General features: G+C 53.2%; 1 protein-coding gene and 1 long non-coding RNA gene across 6 annotated transcripts in view; one reads left to right on the forward strand and one right to left on the reverse strand.

The window, feature by feature from the left end:
• Positions 1-12,600, reverse strand: part of JSRP1 (junctional sarcoplasmic reticulum protein 1) — a 29,371-nt gene that overhangs the window by 11,429 nt on the left and 5,342 nt on the right. The gene's annotated exons all lie outside the window — the stretch shown is intronic.
• On the forward strand, positions 1,351-11,994 carry LOC310886259. The gene is made up of 2 exons (XR_014575256.1): positions 1,351-6,885; positions 10,443-11,994. It is a non-coding gene; the product is annotated as an uncharacterized lncRNA (long non-coding RNA).

A 12,600-nucleotide genomic window follows, 5' to 3' on the forward strand; every position in this document is an offset into this window, starting at 1 on the left:
CAGCACGGAGGCGTGATTAGAAAGGTTTACTCTGACTGACCCTTCTCCTTTCTCCCCTGGAGAGGCCAAACGACCTCATCGTCACTCCCGTTTCAGCAGCCCGTGCTTTATTTTGGGGCTTTCTGGATAGCAGGAGCAGAGCTCAGCCCGGACCGAGCTGGTTCCCGTGATCTCCTGCCCTGCCGGCCTGGTGCTTCTGGGCAGAAAGGCACCAAGCGCCGCGTGGCGCCCCGGGGAGGGGCAGGCAGGAGCAGAGGCACGCGGGGCACGGCAGCACACCGGAATCTGCCTGGGTGCGCAGCCAGTGAGGACGTGAGTCAGGAGCCCACGGGCTGCGGTAGTAACAGCTATTTAAAGTGGTGATGGAGTGATTAAAAAACGGCAACACAGCCGCGTGAGTGGGCAGAACAGCAGGAGACGAGCTCCCGCACAGCCCCATCGCAGCAGTGAGGTGCTCGGCATCCCCTTGGCCAGGGACTCCTCAAATCAGCAGGAGCCCACTGGAGACACCGTGCCCGTTGTTGCACTTCCCAACCAAAGGAGTGGGGACCTGGATCCTGCTGCAGGCTCCATCCCAGGAAGAAAACCCAAGGCACAGCAGCCAGGAGGGGGGTTTGGGCAGGGGCAGGACCTCGAGGTCCCAAGCCAAGGAGAACGGCTGCATCGAGCCCTTCCCAGCTGGATGGTCCCCAGCAGCACTTCCAAAGAGTCCCCGGTCCCAGCAGCTGCCCCGTTCGGCCCAGCTCTGGATGGAGAGCAGGGCTCAAGGGCCGGAGGCCCTGTGCAACCAGGGCAGGTGGAATTTGCCTCCTCCTTTCCAGGGCAGTCACTTTCCTTTGAAGCGTGGCTGCCCTCGAGTGGTGTCTCAGGGCCACAAATGAAGCCCGTTAAAGGATGCGCGCTTGCAACACAGCTGCAGGTCAGAAGTGCAAAAACTGCTGTCCCCTGCTCCATCACTTCTGCCCCTCCTCCTCACTCCCGCATGCCCAGCCTGCTGGGAGGCTTGAAAGCACACCCAGCTGAGTCTTTTTGATGGTTTTGGTTGTTGTTGTTCTTGTTGTTCCAGTGAAATACAAACAACAGCCTGAAAGAATTTCTTCCTCAAACCCCAAGTTAGTTCCCAAATCAGCCAGTTGAAATGGTGAGGGTTTTCTTTCCGTAGGAAGTGCCGCAGCAGCACTGGGCACCAGTGGTCCCCGTCTCCGAGCACTACATTTGCCATCCTTGGGCCTCTGCATCCCGGGAAGGATGCACTCGGCGGAGTTCAGCCTCCAGGGCAGCTTCCGGTCTCTGCCACCACGCGACTGATGTCTTAGTCTAGAAATTCAGGGATTTTAACAGCAAGAGTGAGATGAGCACGCAGCACCTTCCCTTTGATCACCTCTGTCCCTCCAGAGAGTGGGGTGAGCACCTCCCCAGGCCCACCCTTGGTCTCTTGCAGTGCAAGATGCCACCTGAAAGCCAAGTGACAATGCACGCCTCCACTGGGCTGCCGATCCTTTCTGCCTCTGCACCCACATAAAACGGTGCCGGGTGCTATAGGAACGCTGAGCAGGGAGCTGCAGCTCCCACCTTTAATACATGCAGCAGCTGTCCCCTGCTGGGGCACCAACTGCTCCCAGACCGCTCCATTACCACCACTGGACTGTTTTACAGTCAGCAGGACAAGAAACAGACGTGGTGGCCCAGCACGTAATAAGCAAGAGAATGAAAGAGTCCGCCTTCAGAAGCAGTCAGCCCATGCCAAAACACTGCTCGGTGTGTTTTGTACTCAAAGGTGAATGATCTCATCAGAGAAAAATCAAAGGCAGCAAACCACTTTTGCAGGTGAATGAGCAACACAGCCAGGCTGGGAATTACAGGACAAGATGAGGCAGATCGCAGCGCGGGGCAGAGCCTGGTTTGGCCGCAGGGAAGTGAGCAGTCCTGCGCTGCCCCGTGGGAATTTCTTTTAATGTCATGCTGGGGAGGAGCGCTGGTGAGTAACTGCTCCATGGCAGGTCCAAGAAGTGAATAATTTTCCAAGAATAAAAACTAAAAGCCCAGATACTCCATGGAAAGGCACCCTATAAATAGGACTAACAAGTGGGAATAGCAGACGGGAAGTTTCTTGTCCCCATCCCCACCACTTCTGTGTGTCCCTCCCTGGCCCTCCGGTCCCGGTTTCTGTGCATGAGCTGGTGGGAAGGCAAAATCCCACTGTGTCTGCTGGTGCAGGTCCTGGGTATGGGGCTCTGCTGCCTGCCCGGACACGTACCTTCTCACCCACACCTCCCTCTGGCACCTGAGCATCCCGGTGACATCTGTGCCACCTTCCCGTTTCAGCAGCTCTTGGTCAGTGCTTTCTACAGGTATTAGAAAGAGGGGTGGGGTGACAGGGTGATCACCTACGCTTGGTTTCTTTAAAATAAAGCACTACTACCCCCAGGAACCCACATGCAATAGGCTATAAATGAGCCAGCACCACAAAGATGTCTTAGAGCCGCTGTGGATGTAACTGCAAATGTCAGCTCAGGGATTATAACAGCCAAAAGGCATCCTAGGGAATTGCTGCAAATGGTGCAGAGATGACGCTAGAAAAACCCATGATGTGTTTGCAGAAATCCCCCCGTGCACCCACACTTTGAATGCTGCCAGCAGTGCTGGCCACCTCGTGTCAGAAAAGATGCAGATATGTGCAAAAAAGGGCCGGGCTGGGTGCGGGAGCGGACCGGGCGTACGACAGAGCTTCCACACGAGGAAAGGCTGAACAGAGTGAAATGGCAGAGGAAAACAACTTGAGAGATCTACGAAAGCATGAATGGTGCAGAAAAGAGCAAAAGGGAGCGGCTACTCTAATTCACAAAGCACAAAAGCTGGAGCCTGGATGCAAGGAGCAATAGGTCGAAAACCAGCAAAGGGAGAGCTTCTGCACGGACACGTGGTGGAAGCTTGGACCTCATCGTCAGGGGACCTGGTAGGGGCTCAGGAAAAAAACGCTTTGGAAAGGGGTTAAAGGAGGTTCCTGGAGGGCTGGTCCGGGGGGGCCGCGAGACGAGAACCGGGGCAGGTCCCGCTGGTGGCTGAGCCTGGGTGCGTGTCCAGCACTGCCGGGCACTCAGCAGCCACTGCGGGTCATGCGCGAGGTGAGAAGCAGGGCCCAAACCTTCACATCAAAACAGATTTCCCATAAATTACCATGTTAAGGCTTTTCATAAAAGGCTAACAGCATGAGGTATGATTCACGAGGAACCTGTAATGTTTAATTAAAGGGGAGAAACCGATCCTGCTGTGAAACACTTCCAGATCCCATGCCAAGCTCATCATTGACTTAATTTACGGGACGTAAACAGGCCAGAAAATGGCATAAGCGGTAAAGTCACGTAACTTTTGCCAATTTGGGATTCCACAGCTGTGCAAAGGGAGGGCGACTGACAAACGAAATGAGGCGAAGGCAAGAAAACAGCGAACATCCTAACGGGCAGCGCAGGATGGGAAGACCGCCTATGCTCTGCTACAGCTGCTCTTCTTGCTTCTCCCTGCTTTCTGCCTCCAGGCATGAAGGTCACCCGTCTTACACACCCATGAAATCCCTTGTTGGCTTGAATTACACGTGTCCCAACCCTAGATGTCAAACGGCCAAGGCTGCCGTACCAGTGACACAGACATAAATTCTGGTCGACCTCCAGTGAAAGCGATAGCGTTACCTGCACTGCCCTGCGCCCCCCGCAGCCCCCTGCCAGGGGATGGCTCCCGCTCACCCCCGGGGCTCTGTGCGTGCCGCTTGGTGTGGCCGTGCCCACGACGAGACGCAGCGTGTGCCCAAAAAGGGATTCTCAGCATTATTCATATGGAAAAAATGCTGTGGGATTGCTTCCCTTCGTGTAACTAACCGGTCCCATGACCTCAGTTTCATGATTCTTGATTTCTGAGGGAAATAATTTCCAATACCAAGAAGGGAGAGGCTGGCAGGCTTGTGGGGAAGGCACTAACTGAGCAATTGCTTGCAAAAGGGACCGGCCTGGGTGCCACACCTCAGCTCTAGCCCTGGCTCCCGATGCCACCCGGAGCCTTTTGAGCAGCCACGAGCCCAGCCGGGAATGGGGAGCTCAGAGCCACCGAGACCTGCTGCTGGAGGCACCCTCAGCAGCGCAATCGCCAGTCCCTAAATAGAGCTGCTCTCCTTTTACACGGAAAAGAGGGATGCGAGGAATTCAAAACCACTAAAGGAGAAGAGGGCACTGCAGAGCTACTCAGGTTCGGCTGCAGTTTCACAAACGCTTTAAATATCGCTCCCTGCTGTCCCGTCCGGGGCTGGGCAGTGCAGAGGAAGCTGAAACAGCCCAAGATCTTGGGGAAAAAGTGGTGAAAAATAGGGGACAACAACAGCAGATGCTCCCTGGTTGTACACGGAGATGCCCCCAGCTCCCCTCCTTCCCTCCACGGATGAGGATTTTGCATCAGGCCTGAGTTTGGGTCCTAGAGACCAGAAGGAGCTGTCACAACGTTCTGGTGGCTCATGTCACACCCCAAGGTTTCCCACAGACCCTCCCGCCCCAACCAGCCGGGGTGAACACCAGCCCGCCTCCGCAGCACAACGGCTCCCACCAGGTTCCCAGGTGCACAAATGAGCTTCCAGAGCAGAAGAAAGCAAATCGAAAAGCAAAGCTGAGGTGTGGCACCCAGGCCGGTCCCTTTTGCAAGCAATTGCTCAGTTAGTGCCTTCCCCACAAGCCTGCCAGCCTCTCCCTTCTTGGTATTGGAAATTATTTGGAAATAATCCACCAACCCCAACTCCTCTATGATATCTGCTAGAGCTTTTTTTCAGTTCCGCTTTCTGTGTCCAAACAACAGATTTTTTTCTGTTCCTCCTCTCCAGACATGACCCACTGCTTGCCACATCCCCCAGTCAGAAATCACCCCTGACACCCAGCCTCTAATTTCCATGTGTTTAGCTTGGTCCCTTTCACAACACACTGCCAGTGCTGCTTCTCCTTCCTTTCCTCCTGTGGGTGCTGAGTGCTTGTGGCCGGCAGTGGCAGCGACGGCTCAGACAACCTGCGGCCTCGTCCCCTGGTGCTGGGGCAAACCCAGCAGAGAGGCAGCTCCCAGCAGGTTTCTGCTCAGAAACCTCCCACCTCTGTCCTGGTAGAGCAGAGCAGAGCTTGCAGCAGCACTGCTCTGTGCGTACTTGCAGTAACGCTGCTCTGTGCATGCTTGCAATGATGCTTTCTGTGCATGCTCGCAGCGATGCTGCTCTGTGCACGCCTGCAGCTTCCTCCGAAGACAACAGCAGCCAATCGGCGACGTGGTGCGGGGCAGAAATGCTTTCTGCTTGGAGACAGAAAAGCAAAGAGACAACTGAGTGCAGCTGGCAGGGCCGGGGTGCGCCCCACAGCACCAGGGGCCCCCGGGGAAGGCAGTGGAGAGGGCCCGCAGGGAGCAAGGGGAGGCATGGGCTGGGCTGTGCGGAGAGCAGGGAAGGCAGCCTGCTTGGCCCTTGGCTGTAGCCAAAGCCTCCCAGCACTGGGATTTGTTTTTTTCTTACACCTGAGGACTTTGCAGTTGGGACATAAAGAAAATGAGAGTGGGAGTGAGAGGTAGAGAGGAAAGCTGGGCAGAGCTGGGACCAGAGGGAGGGTGTAAATAGGCAAGGGAGTAGGAAAAGAAGCAAGAATGTGGGTGGACAGACAAGTGAGAAACTCAGAGAAAAAGGCAGGCTATGAAAAAGCATAGAGAGGTGAAGAAAGGTATGAAAGAGGTGGAGAAAGGTATGAAAAAGCATAGGGAGGTGAAAAAGGGAAGCTGGAGCACTGCAGAAAAGCAGCTGCAAGGGGAACAGGCAGGAGGACCCTCGGGCAGCCCTGAGAGCAGGCAGGGAGCAGGCGGCCCCTGGGCTTGCAGGGTGGGCTCGTGGGTGGGGGTGGCAAATGGTCACAGGGGGGCAGAGAGCTCCCCCGGCCAGCACACAGCTCATGCTGATGCACCTGAGTAAAGGACCCCAGCGTGGCCACTCCTCAAAACCCTACTACAGGCAGGCATAGAAGGATTTGCAAACTGAAATCAAATGTGTGTATCAGACACTAATTTTAGAGAATTGGCCTTAGTTAGCTATGATGCCATAAAGCACTCCGAGAGAACGATACCGGTAGGCACGGCCCCCTGTACCCAGGTTTCCTTCTCCTGCGAGTGCAGGTGCAGAGAGGTGCCCTGGTCATGGAGGTGCTCCATGTCCCTGGTGTCCCTGCTGTCCCTGCTGTCCCCAGTGCCCCTGGTGCCCCTGCCCTGCCCCGTGCTGCTGGCGGGGAGCTGGGGGCTGGCAGCAGTGGGCAATGCCCAGGGGGCAGCAGGACCCGTGCCCACCGTCGCCACCTCTCCCATCTGTTCCCACTTGTGCCAGATGGGACGGGGACAGAGTGCTGGGGGCTGGGGCGACATCGTTGGATGCCGGGGGCTCCTTTCGTACTGTTCTCACCGTGACGTTTCAATGGCTGGCCCCCAAACACTTTCTGACTGCTGTGTGTTTTCCCAGTGACTCAAAGGCAAGAATCTTTCAGAATAAATCATTTAGAGGCAGGAGAAAAAAAAAGGAACAGCTCTGACCCCACACGTACACACACTCCCCTCCTCCTCCAAGCGTGTTTTGGAGCTGCTCAAGCAAAGGGAAGAGTGAGCAGGAGTAATTTTCCATGGATGCAGGGAACAATTGAGCCCCGCGTGGTTTTCGTCGTTAAAACGCTTCCCTCCAGCAGTTTCTGCTCCTCCACGCCAGACAAAGGAGATGTGCATGCAGAGACCGGTTCAGCTTTGCTCCACCCTGCGGTGCCGAGGTGTGGGGTGCCGGGGAGGAGGCACGGGGGGGACGCGGACGTGGTGACGTGGGCTCGCTCCAGCCGTGCTCCCTTGGTATGTCGGGGATGCCTGAGTCAGCCGGGGAGGCTTGGGCACACCGACACGATGGTTTGGTCTGGGGGAAGAGCTCTTGTGGTGCTGGGGAGGGACGTGAGGACGGTGCCGGTGTTGCGTTGGTGCTGAGTGGCTGCAGGAACATGGAGCGAGGCTTTGGCATCCTCAGCGCTGCACGGGCTGCAACCAAAAGAGCTCTGAAATGTCCATCTCCAGGAGCTGAGGGACAGGAGGGAGCAAGGCTGGGGCTGGCAGGTCTCTGCTCTTACACATCAAGCCCCGGCATTGTTTCTGAGCCCCGTTTGGTGCCTTATTCCTTCTTTTCCCCAAGTGATGCTGACTACACCCACTGTCCTGGGAATGTGCTGCTCATGGGGAGCACACGGGGCTGAAGGGCAGCAGCGCCCGCTGCGTGCAAACCACGTCAAGGTTACCTTTAGCTCTGGGTGAGAAGAAAGATGAAAAGCAACCGGTTTTCACCAAAAAATATTTTCTTAGTTCCTCATCAAAGATTGGCATTGTGGCAGCTAGGCAGACTCAGGCCCAGACTGGTGGGAGATCTCTAAGCAACATTTTTGTGGCGCAGAGTAAGATTTTGCCAGCCTCCTCCCAGCCAGCCAGGTACTACTGAGCCAGTGGCTCAGCCCAGAGCTGGTTTACGGCCCTTCGCCAGACCACTGAAGAGGGCTTTCAGCAGAACATCAAAGACAAGACTCAGAGAATCACAGGAGCCAGTGCTGCAGCTCCAGCAGCCCTGCACAAAAGCCCCAACACCTTGGTTCCCTTAGGACCCCCAGGTGTGCGTGCCAAGCTTTTTGCTCCTTGCTCTATGTGCTTTTTCACTTCCTATTGCAACAGCCAGCAGATGCATTTATGAACAGCTGGGTTTTGCCTAGGAGCTGATGGCACTTAGCACGGCCGTGGATTGATGCTTTACATCCATAGCTTGTGCAGCAAAGATTTGGGGTGGCTGAGACTCTTCCTTGACAATAAGCAAAACAAGGCAAAAGGAAGCTATTACAGAAGATGATCTTGGTTTGCTTAGCCAAAGACAACAACAACAACAAAAAAACAGCCCACAAAGGCCTGAGGGGTATGATTGCTACACATAAAAGCACCCGTGAGAGGGCTGGGATGCTTATTTAAGCATAAGGACAATGTTGGCATGAAACCAACTGGGTAAAAACTGGCTGCAAATAAATGCAAGTGGGATTAAGAAGGTGTTTCCCAACTCTTAGAGTGCTCAGCTTGTGGAAGAGCCTTGCAGGGGATGCACTGGAGGCTGAGAGGGTGGAGCACTGCACCGTTTTGAAGGGAATCCCAGGTCTACATGTGGACAGCGGGTCGGGATTTGTCTCTTGTCTCTCCTGGCCCCACAAAGACATCCCATGCCTCAGTCTGGAAAACTGGGAGGCTGAAACTTGCACCTTGGGGAAGTCCCAGTGCTCAGCATCCCCTTAAAGCCATGCCAAAAGCTCCTGAAATCTTCCCAGACGAAAAATCAAAGCAGCTACATAAGCTGACTTCCCTTGGATTGTGTGCGCCTTGAGATTGTTAAAGTACTACAATGAGCAGGGATCTTGGAGAGCTACAACAATAGCTTATTTTGAAGGAAAATTAAGACCAGCTTGTTTTTCCTAATCTTGCAGCTTCCTCCAAACAAATGTGTCACAGCTGTTATACCTGGAGGTCATGGAAAAAGGGTCTCAGCAGAACGGCTGTGAGAAGCGGCTGAGGCAAAGAGTGTGAATGTGTCCTCCAGCAGGTCGGCATGCTGGGGTGCCAGCTGGCTGAACTGGGATGCTGAGGGCTTAATCAGGCCTTGTGTAGCATGAAATTTGCACTGCTTTGCATGCAAGGCTCAGGAAAGTAGCTGCTGCCCCAAATATTCAGTTTTTTTGCCTCACTGACTGATCAAACTCAATTTAGTGCTTGGGTCAGATGTCAGATGTAAATTCCCTTCTAGTTAAAATTCAAAGAGTTTAAAAAGTCCCAGGGACACAGGCGGTGGTGATGCAAGTAACCAGAGTCTCGTTGCCATCCCCCTGGTGCTGCTGGACAAAGGCAGAAGCTGCGCCACCGGCAGGCAGAGCCGCTCAGAGGTGCAGGGCAGTGGCGATGTCAACATTAAAATTAAAAAATATAGTTTTGCATAAATTGATATTTCACAGCTGTCTCCACAATATTTCATGGGAAAAACCATCCAGTTACCACAAGCAAGCGTATTTCTAAACCCATTTAAAATCTTAAAACCGCAATACATAAACCTAACAATACCAAGCAGCAAGACATCAGGAAACCATTGAAAGAAAAGCCCAGTGTAATATAAAAGAGAACTAAACATGACTATCGCTGCCAAAGAATAATCTCCTCTAAATATTTTTAAAGGTAGCAAAGAGGATTATTGATGAGGTTTGAGACAAGATAAGGACAGATAATTTAGGCTCCAGAGAACATTTTGCGTATTCTGAAGGTACTGCGAGGTCAACCGTCTTTTGAAAATGACCTAAAAAAAACAAAAAAACAGAACAACAAAAGCCCAGTCCATTTTATGAACGATTTGCGGTTGGAGGGGCTTTGCCTCTGTATGGCCCAAGGTTGGTCCTTTCTCCGTGCCTCAGCTTCCCCACCCACAGTGACACAACAATGCAAGTTACAGCCTCCGAAGGGAGCCCGAGGGCTGCTTAGAGGTAACGCTGACAACTTAAATACGTACAACACAAATTCTGTTTTCGCTGTCTCAGTACAGGTGGTCACAGGGGTGGTGCAGGATCTGCTGGAGGCACGCTCTGGTCGGTGCCAGGCCAGTTTTTGTGTGCATGCTGCACCCGTGGAGCCCTGATGTGACGCAGCAGAACTGCGGGGCCGTTGCGCTGCGTGCGCTGCTCTGGCAGCCGTGGCACTGCCCTGCTGGCTCTCGCTGCTTCCTGTCACGTCCCGGTCCTTGAAGAACAGCGCTGATTACATTTTCCTCCCTAATGAGCTCAGTGAGTCTGAGGATGGGCTGAGACTGCCCCAGAGGACTGCGTTCAGGCCACAGCCTGAGCTCGAGGAGACGTCTGCGCAAAGCACACACATTGCATGGAAACGCCACGGCAGCAAGGAACCGGGCGCTAAGAAAGCTGCCTGCTGCATGACTGAAATCCGGGGATGTACCAGAAGGGCAGGGGACCACCGCAGTCTGCATGCCATTTAAAAGGACGTACACAGGAGCCAGACCAAAATTACCCCACTGACGCAAGGGAGGATGGAGAGAAACATTCCCATGGAGGCTAGGCATCCATAGGACCAAAAGCCACAGCCTCAGGAGCTAAAACACCCCAAAACCAAATTTCAGAAATAGTTCTCAACTCCACACAGACAGCTTGTTTTCTGTAAGCACAGCTGCTCCCTTTCCTTGCATGCACTTCTGAAGCAGGAGGTTTTCAGATTGTCTTCTGAAGTACTTGGTAAAAGTCACGGTAAGCAGGAAACCAGCCTAAATTGGGTCATTAGTCCAACCAGAACGGTAATTTTCAGGTTTCGTGCCTTCCTTATGCCACTGCTTTATCTTCTAGCACCTTGGATTTATTGGGAGTTACGAGTACGCGCTCAGCAATGGGTGGAAGAGTGCTTTGGCAGAGGAAAGGACAGCCATGTTCTGGAGCTTTCCCGCAGGTGCCTGGCCCATTCTCAGCTGTTTGGCTGCCCTGCTTCTGTAGCAGGAAGCCCCCTGGGCTGAGGTGGCAAATCCAAGTACGGTTGCACGAGTACAGAGCTCCCGAAGGTGGGGTTATCTGGGAGGCTGGGTGCCGGGCATCGCGACGCTCCCTGCACCGCATCCCGCCTTCCAGCCAGGGATGCATCGACCCTGCAGAACTCAGCTTCCTCCAGAAGTTAATGTCAAGCAGGAGGCAGTGTAAGTTAATTTGTACCTAGGGTGGCTTCATAAATAAAAACCTTTAAGGAAAACTGGAAAATTGTGGTAATGAAATAGAGGTGCCTTCATTTGAAAGCCTCTGCTCTGACTCCCAAGTGCAATGACAGCCTGGGGACTCGGTACAGCGGGTGCACTGTCAGGGCTCTACCTGCATGGGCGATGTCTTGCCAAGCTGCCACCTTCCACAGGCTTAAACTCAGGAGTTCTTTTTAAAAAAACCATAAACAAACAACCCGAGCTGCTAGCAGCCTGCTAAGCTGGCTGGCGGTTGGCTGCAGCTCCGCCCTGGCTCGGAGGGATCGCTGGCTATCTCTGTACGCACCGTGAGTAAATATTGGTTCAAACACAGAAAGCTCGTGGGCTAAAGCACAAGGCTGCATGAAGCTCAGATAACCAGGCTGGTGGCCAGGACTGGCCCTCGCTGTCCCCTCCTGTGTCACCCAGGGGCTGTGCTGGCTGCTAGCACTGCTCCAGCTGCTAGCACTGCTCCAGCGAGCTCTGGCCAGCCTTGTGCTTAGCACAAAGTCCCCTGGGATTATACCCGAAATAAAGCAGCACGCAGCACACATATACAGCTGGACGAAAGCTTGCGTTGCCAATTCTGCTGGTCGGAGGCTATTCTCAGGCTTGTTCCCAGCTGCAGCAAAGGGGCGAAGTGATTCCCTCACCAGCAACTCTCAAAAGGACGAGCAGGGCACATAACTCATTGCAGGCTAAATAACCTTCCCTGCCCTCGGGGCTTGTTCATTTTATTTATGGGAAAATATGCTCGTTAATACTCTTATCACAGGAACGATCTAATCGGGGGGGGGTAGTCTCCTTTGAATATATCCATTTTAATGAGCTGTTGGCAAAATGTTTAGGCAGGCAAAACCGACTCTGAACGCGCTTCTAACAGAGCAGATTCTGCACAGGTCTTAACGTTCATCCTGCTGGCATCTGTTTGTTTTGATAACATTTCCAAACGAAATTACGAATTACAAAAGCCAAGCTGTACTGTGCACTTCCTCGTCCCTGAGGTTGACTGATCCAAGCACAACAAGAACTGAAGGAAAATAAGCAACCCTGTCCAGCTCACCCGCCCGCCCTTGCGACACGGAGGGTGTAGAAATGGCCCCTCCTGAAAAGAAACGTCAGAACTGCTCTGAAAGAGAAAAGGGAAGCTACACCAAAACTAACTAACTAACTAACTAAATAAAATAAAATAAAATAAAATAAAACCAAGTAAATAAATTCAGTACACAAAGGCTCCAGCAAACAGCTTGGCAAGGGGGTCAGCAGAGAAAGAAAACGCTTGTGGAAGAATTCCACAAAGCCTCTGCACACCAAAACACAGATTGCGTATGATCGGACAGGGGCTTGTTTTCTCAGGACCAGCTCTGCGAGGTGCTGTGCCCCCCTATTCTGTCCCTGCTAGCAGGATTGAAAGAGCTCGATCCGGACCCCAAATTAAACTCCCCTCTGTAGGTCTGCACACTTTGCAGGAATCTGAACCTTGTCACCACTCATTTAACACAGGAACGGAGAGGGCAACCCCTGGGAGCTACATCTGGCCCGAAGTAAGTGAAACAGAAAATGGATCGTGGAAGGGAGGATGTTGCAATGGCTTACGCTTCATTGTTTTGCAACTACCTCTGAATTCCTCATGACTGTTTGCTCATAATTGGCAGCAGCACCCGGAGAAAAATCAATAGAAAAATCAAGCACTTTTTCTGAAATTACAGAACCGTAATGACAAATTGCTCAGGCGCACACTTCTTTCCCCGACAATGTTAGGGTGCCGTCCCCTGACGGTC

Source organism: Anser anser, assembly GCF_964211835.1.
Source record: "Anser anser genome assembly, chromosome: 25".
Lineage (NCBI taxonomy): Eukaryota > Metazoa > Chordata > Aves > Anseriformes > Anatidae > Anser > Anser anser.